Source organism: Micromesistius poutassou, assembly GCF_964030765.1.
Source record: "Micromesistius poutassou genome assembly, chromosome: 21".
Classification (NCBI taxonomy): domain Eukaryota; kingdom Metazoa; phylum Chordata; class Actinopteri; order Gadiformes; family Gadidae; genus Micromesistius; species Micromesistius poutassou.
In genome coordinates this window covers 7,546,466-7,553,965 of record NC_140291.1, presented here as the reverse complement: position 1 = coordinate 7,553,965, position 7,500 = coordinate 7,546,466, and the positions used below count along the sequence as shown (strand labels likewise).

At 52.3% G+C, this 7,500-nt stretch overlaps 1 pseudogene across 1 annotated transcript in view; it reads right to left on the bottom strand.

The window, feature by feature from the left end:
• LOC311366804 overlaps positions 1-7,500 on the bottom strand; it is a 63,233-nt pseudogene that overhangs the window by 45,069 nt on the left and 10,664 nt on the right. The window contains exon 3 of the transcript in view: positions 1,361-1,483. The product of the transcript in view is annotated as an uncharacterized misc_RNA (transcript). The remainder of the gene's footprint in view (positions 1-1,360; positions 1,484-7,500) is intronic.

The window sequence follows — 7,500 nt, the reverse complement described above, 5'->3', positions numbered from 1 at the left end:
CTCTCCCCCACTCTCTCTCTCACTATCTACGTAACTTATTTTTATCTCTTCTCTTGACTATCACACACGCACACACACACACACACACACATACACACGCACCCCAGGGCACAGAGCCTGTTAATAGTCACTTGAGTCATAACTGCTGCTTTAGTTACAGTAACAGCTTAAACATGCATGCCCATTAACAGACACACAGACAGACACACACACACACACACAGGCACACAGGCAGACACACAGACACACACACAGGCTGCCGGCCGGTTTAAACTGACTCTATCATTATTGCCAATGCAAGATACTGTTCTGATTCTTTAAACAGAAAGACAGACGTGCAGGCAGACCAAGACTGACAAACAGCTATGGTTTGAAACACATATAAGCAACACATTCTCACTCTGAGTTCGTCAAAAATCGACGCCAGGGGTTTCGGCGTCCACTGATGACGCAAAAGGTGTCCTTGTGCGTCTTCATTCGACGCAAGGGGGTTTGTAATCCCTCCACGGCGATATCTGACGCCCAGGGAAAGCGCTCCCGCAAATCTTTTTTTCCGTAGGATGGTTAGGGTCACGTACCGCCTTTTTAGGGGTTAGGGTTAGGGTAGCAGTGGTTAGGGTTAGGGTAGCAGTGGTTAGGGTTAGGGTAGCAGTGGTTAGGGTTAGGGTAGCAGTGGTTAGGGTTAGGGTAGCAGTGGTTTGGGTTAGGGTAGCAGTGGTTAGGGTTAGGGTAGTAGTGGTTAGGGTTAGGGTTGCAGTGGTTAGGGTTAGGGTAGTAGTGGTTAGGGTTAGGGTAGCAGTGGTTTGGGTTAGGGTAGCAGTGGTTAGGGTTAGGGTAGCAGTGGTTTGGGTTAGGGTAGTAGTGGTTAGGGTTAGGGTAGTAGTGGTTAGGGTTAGGGTAAGGGTTACACACTTATCACTGTTCGCCGTGGAGGGATTACATTGTAATGAGTTGAAAACCCCCCTGCGTCGAATGAAGACGCACAAGGACACCCTTTGCGTCAGCAGGTAACGCCGAAAGCCCCTGACCAAGCGTCGATTTTTGACGAACTCGGAGTGAGACTGCGTTGATATAACACAACACACGATATTGCGGTAAAATAAAGAGACAGACAGATGGGACACAACAGTGGTAAACAGGCAATACCTGGTTTTGTCAGCGTGCTTTAATTAGACAGGACATAACTATAAATCCCCGACGTTAATCGCAATCGCTGCCAACACCAACGCTACCTTCCGACCGCCGCGCCGCCATCCATCACCCCGCCTGTCCGCCGCTGTCACACACACACACACACACACACACACACACACACACACACGCACACGCGTGAGGTGCAGGCGTGCATGGCCACACACACACGTCTGTGTGTGTGTGTGTGTGTGTGTGTGTGTGTGTGTGTGTGTGTGTGTGTGTGTGTGTGTGTGTGTGTGTGTGTGTGTGTGTGTGTGTGTGTGTGTGTGTGTGTGTGTGTGTACACGTTAGCGATAACCTGTACCACCATGTGAGTTAGAGAGAGAGAGAGAGAGAGACCGTGTGAATGAATTTTTTTTTTTTATCAGACAGGGTTCCTCCCACTCTAGGGAGGAGGAACACACACATCGCATCCGCATGTGTGTTTGATGGTATTTTTCCAATCAAAAAGGTGTGTGTGTAAGAAAATGGGTTACCAAAGGAGGTGTTTATTTTATGTGTGTGCGTGCTCTCAGTGAGTGAGGCCCGTGCCAGGTCTTCAGGAGTGTATAAATCAAACCAGATGAAAATCAGAGCCTTCCCATGCCTCCCCCCGCCGCCACCATCTCCCTCCCCCGCCTCCCTCCCCCATCCCCCTGGCCCTGCACGCTCTCTTCCTGGGGACAGATTTGTCAGTGGTGGCAGTTCGAGGGGTGGGAACTGTCCAATCGGGGGACAGATTTGAGTAAGCATCGGAGCGGCGTGATAGGCCGAGGTGGGGTGGGGGAGGGGGAAGGGGGATTGGGGTGGGAGAAAGGGGGGAGTCGGGGCTGATTGATGCCGCCATGTCCTAATGGCCCAGCTCCCGCCTGCCGGGCCCAAATTGGCGGTAATGAAAGTTTTGTGCAAATTGAGTTGTGTGTGTGTCTGTGTGTCTGTGTGTGTGTGTGTGTGTGTGAGTGTGAGTGTGAGTCTGGGGTGGGGGTGTGAAAATAGGAGGTAAATCTCATTCTGTTTTTTGTCTTTTTCTTTGTCATTCACATGCATTCCCTCTCTCCCCCTTCGTTCTTTCCATACTCCCTCCACATATCTCTCTCTCTCTCTCCCCTCTCGCCTCTCTCTCTCTCTCCCCCCCTCTCTCTCCCTACCTCTCTCTCTCTCCCCCTCTCGCTCTCCTCTCTTTCCCGTGCCCTCTCCTGTCCACCGTCTCCATCTCCTCCTTCCCCATTCAGACCACGTTCGCTGGAAACAATTTCCTCACCCCCTTCTCCCCTAACTCCCTCTCCCTCCCTCTTTTCATCACTTCTTAACTCACGCTCGGTTTTACTGCCGGCTTTTAACTTCTTTATTTCTCACACCTCAGCCGCTAACTCCTTCTGTGTGAACGTGTGTGTGTGTGTGTGTGTTTGTGGGTTTGTGTGTGTCTGTGTGTCCTTGTGGTGCTTGTAATGTGTGTGTGTGTGTGTGTGTGCCCATCCGGTGTTTGTGTGTGTGGGTGTTTTTCCATGGTGTGTGTGTGTGTGTGTGTGTGTGTGTGTGTGTGTGTGTGTGTGTGTGCAGATGGCTGGGCGATGGGGGAGGGGTGTGTGCCGGGGCCTCCTGTATTGTCAGGGCAGATTCATCTCGACCAGCAGACAGATGGGAGGACAGCACTGATGGCCGTTCCTCCTCGACCTCCACTCTCTCTCTCTCTCTGCCTCTCTCTCTCTCTCTCTCTCTCTCTCTCTGTCTCTCTGTCTCTCTCTCTCTCTGTGTCCCTCTCTCTCTCTCTCTCTCTCTCTCTCTCTCTCTCTCTCTCTCTCTCTCTCTGTTTTGCCATATCGCTCTCAGCAGGTCCACGGTGCTGACAGACCCGTCCGTCTGCCAGGCCCGTCCGTCTGTCCTTGTGCTTCTCTTAAGTCCACTCTTACCTAGGAGTGTCTCTCTACTGACACAGCCCGTTCCTGTCCGTCTGTCTGTCCGTCATTCCGTCTGTCTCTATGTGTTGTGACAGCAAAATAATTTTGGGCAATCTGTTATTTTTTTGCACACCGTAAAAGTGTAAACCATTCGTCAGAAAGAAAACAGTGGTGGTGTAAATAAACATGCCCAGTAGAACGACGATGCTGGAATTTGTCCAAAATCTGTGCGTGTTTGAGTGTATGTGTGTGCTTGTGTGTAGTTGTCTTTGTGTGTGTGGTTGTGAGCGTGTGTGTGCTTGTGTGTGGTTGTCTTTGTGTGTGTGTGTGTGTGTGTGTGTGTGTGCCTGCGTGCATGTGCCTGCGTGTGTGTGCGTGCGTGTGTGTGTGTGCTTGTGCGTGGTTGTCTGTATGCGTGTGTGCTTGTGTGTGTCTGTGCGTGTGTGTGTGTGTGTGTGTGTGTGTGTGTGTGCATGTCTGAGCGTGTGTGTGTATTACCATGTGTGTGTGACTGTGTATGTGCGTGCGTGCGTGTGTGTGTGTGTGTGTTGGGCAGGCTCTCCCTTTCTGAGCGTGGATCTGTGGCATTATGTAACCAGAGTCATAAATACTTAATATTACAAATGGAAAGTGGCGGCTGGGGCACCTCTCCTGTGTGCCTGTTCACGTGAGGGCCGTAGAAGTGGCTCCAGGCCACTCATATTTTACAGCCACACGCGCCCACATAAACCACTTCCTCCTCTTGAAATTCCTATCAGGAATGTGTGGTTGTTTGTCCATCTGCTGACCCGTCCTGCGCTTTTTTGCGGATCGTTCATTCGGCAATAAATGGAGTTGGATCCTACGGTTCGAAGTAAGTAAGAAGTAAATAAGTAAGTAAGAATCGACAACCTTCTGAGAAAGACATCATGGAAAGTCCTGCGACGGCAAAGTCGTTGTCGTGGGGGAGGACTTGTTTTCTTTTGGTTGAATGTGCAGATAGGTGATGAGTCACCTTGGCTTATTTTCTACTTACTCCAGCGAAGATGATTTGCAGCGGAACAGCTGAGCGCAGATGCTCCCATCGTTCATTCGCGGTGAGACCTTGACTGGAGAAGGTCTCTTCGTTTATATGAGAACAGTGTGTTTCCCTCACAAACCGGCGGAGCACACTGGGGAAAAACAGCTCAACCCGAGACCCCCCTACTTTATCATTCTAACCCTAATCCAAAATGACACCACGGAAGATGTGATGGTGCTGTTATGATTGGCCTGATTCCGATGAGAAGAGACCTTTGGTCTCATTGTGCTGTGCGTGCTAGACTGACTTTAGCATGAGCAGTGTATGTGTGAGCAGAGTATGGATTGTGAGGCTGTAATCTGGTCATTCAGATTAGTGAAGAACAGCCCGTCCATTGGTTTTTCGGATGTTTTGGTTGTGTTTTCTTTTGGTTGTTCGTTAAGCGACAATGTTCTGCTTATTTGAATAACTTCATTGCGGCAGGCAGGGTAGCATAGTGGCTGCTAGGGTGTATTGGTGTATATACTGTGTACTGGGTTTGATCCCCTAGTTCCCCTAGTTTACCTGCAGGCATCCCTGATCAAGATGCCCTTAATGAGGAGCTCAATTGTAAGTCGACTTTGGATAAGAGTTAACAGGAACACGGTACAACGGGGGAACGCTCTCTGGCCGGGTTGAGCCCAGTGAAAGAGTGAGCTCAGGAGAGGAGGAGGAGGGGGACGGAGCGTGGCGTCTGTAAGGTGGGGCTGGCCGTGTCACATCTCTTTAGCCCATGGGAGGAGGAGTGTTGAGAGGTGACGGAGAGCAACGTGCCGCTGAGCATAGTGGGGCACAGAGGGCGGGTGGAGGTGTCGAGGCCGGAGGGGGCGATTCAGGGGGAAAGGGGAGCAGGAGGAGCAGAAGTCCTGACAGACATGGGGGGGGGGGGGGTGTTGTGGGAGGGGAAGGGCTGGGGGTAAATAAACACGAGATAAATAAACTGGGCTCACAGTTGTCTCCGTGTCTCCGCCCGTCCCGCGGTCATGTGACGGAGGAGTGGAGGTGGAAGCAAAGAAAAACACAAAGTAAAAAAAAAAAGAAAAAGGGGGAAGGGGGGGGGAGGAGGAGGAAGGGCAGGGGGAGAGAGAGAGAGAGAGAGAGAGAGAGAGAGAGGGTGTCAGGACTGATTAAACTGTTTACCTCGCTTGTAAACCGCTGCAGGCAGCATTCTGATTAAAGTTCACGCTTCCATCTATCACTGGGGCCGGCGTGAACCCACACCTTCCGCCGCTGTACACCCCCCCCTCAGCCGCCACAACCACCCCCATGCTAGCCCTATCACCCCTAACCCCACCCTTTTCCCCCAGTCTACCACCATCCACTCCAGCGCTCCACCTCCCGTCTCCCTCCACCCATCCCCCCACCACCACCACCGACACCACCACCACCGACACCACCACCACCGCCACCACCGCCACCACCACCACCACCACCGACACCACCACCACCACCACCGACACCACTGACACCACCACCGACACCACCACCACCACCACCGACACCACCACCACCACCACCGACACCACTGACACCACCACCGACACCACCACCACCACCACCACCACCGACACCACCACCACCACCACCACCACCACCGACACCACTGACACCACCACCGACACCACCACCACCACCACCACCACCGACACCACCACCACCACCACCGACACCACCACCACCACCACCACCACCACCGACACCACCACCACCGACACCACCACCACCACCACCACCGCCACCGACACCACCAGCTGGTTGGTCAGCTCCTCATTCCGAGCCCTGTCGCACATCACCGCACCACAACCCCCAGTCTAGTACCGTCCACACCACCGCTCCACCGCCGCACTCCCTCTCACTCACCCCCACCCTCCAACCGCCATCTGTCACCACCGCCGCCAACAGCAGCAGCTCCTTATCCAGAGCTCCCCATTACCGGGAATATCACCCGTCCCAGTCAACTGGGAGGGTATTGAGATTGTCGCGAATACCCCTCATTAAACTGTTGAATGAACTCTCTCGCTCTCTCTTTCTCTCTGTCTCTCTCTCTCTTCCTAACTCTACCTCTAGCTCTCTCTCTCCTCGCTCTTGCTCGCTCACTAGCCCCGCTCCTCGCTCTTCCTAACTCTCTCTCTCTCTCTTTTCTCGCTCTCTCTCTCTCATCGCTCTCTTCCTAACTCTCTCTCCCCCCCCCTCCCTCCCTCCCTCCCTCCCTCTCTCCCTCCCCCCTCGCTCTGTTTCTGTGCTCTTGGTTACTGACACCTTCTCCGCACCGTGGTCATTAAATCGGCTGCCCCGGTACAGAGGCCATTACCAGTGAACAAGCTGTAGGTCAGCGGCTAGGCCGTCATGGCCATGGACAGCCAATCGTTACTCCGCTTTTTTAATCCCATCTGGCTGAGGGAGGGCCAAATCTTTTTGCATTATCCCGGTCTACCGAATCCAAAATGTCCCCCGTTTCGAACTTCCTTTGGGCTGTGTACGCCAGTTAACGAGAGGGAAGAGCGGGAAGAGTGGGAAGAATACTTTTTAATGGGAATAATTTGCTAAAAGCAAATCCGAAGCACAAAAAACCATGTCTCTAGTGCAAGCCCCACCCCCGTCTAGCCATTATCCAATGTAATCAAAGAGATTTTACTTCTTCCGAAGCATGCTTGTTTAATGCTTTGCTTTTATTGCTTACATGTTAAAAATAAAGACAATCAATCACTCAATCAATCAATCAATCAATCAATGCTGGGAAGTCCCGCCCTCAACCAAGGTTCCACTCAACCAATCATAATCACTTGGGCTGATGTCATCAACTGCTGTCACTTCCGAAGAGCTGGTTTCTGATTGGTTGAAATGGCACGTGGCACGCGGTACCCTGAGCCGGCGCTGGTGATTTGCTCAAGGACACATCAACACGAGAGGTCATGGAAGTTGAACCCTGGATATTTTGGATACAGAGCAGCCTCCCTGCCAAGTCGACGGCCCCCCTCCACCCCGCTCCCACACACACACACACACACACACACACACACACACACACACACACACACACACACACACACACACACACACACACATACGCATGAACACACACACATGCATGCACAAAAGAACATTTATCTCCATATCCTCTGCCAACGGAATCCAAACTCTGTCGCCTCTCCTGCTCCACCTCCTCCTCCCCCTCCCCCTCCTCCCTCTGCATCTTTCTAGGGACCCACAGCTTTTAGCACCTCCAACACTGTTGTACATGTGAGTAGATGGGCCTGCTAAAATAACCGCTTTTTCTCACACACCCCCACACATCCACACGCACCCGTAACACACAGACCACACAACATACACACATTCCCCAAAATGAGTCATTTGTGGAAAGAGTGTGTGTGTGTGTGTGTGTGGTTG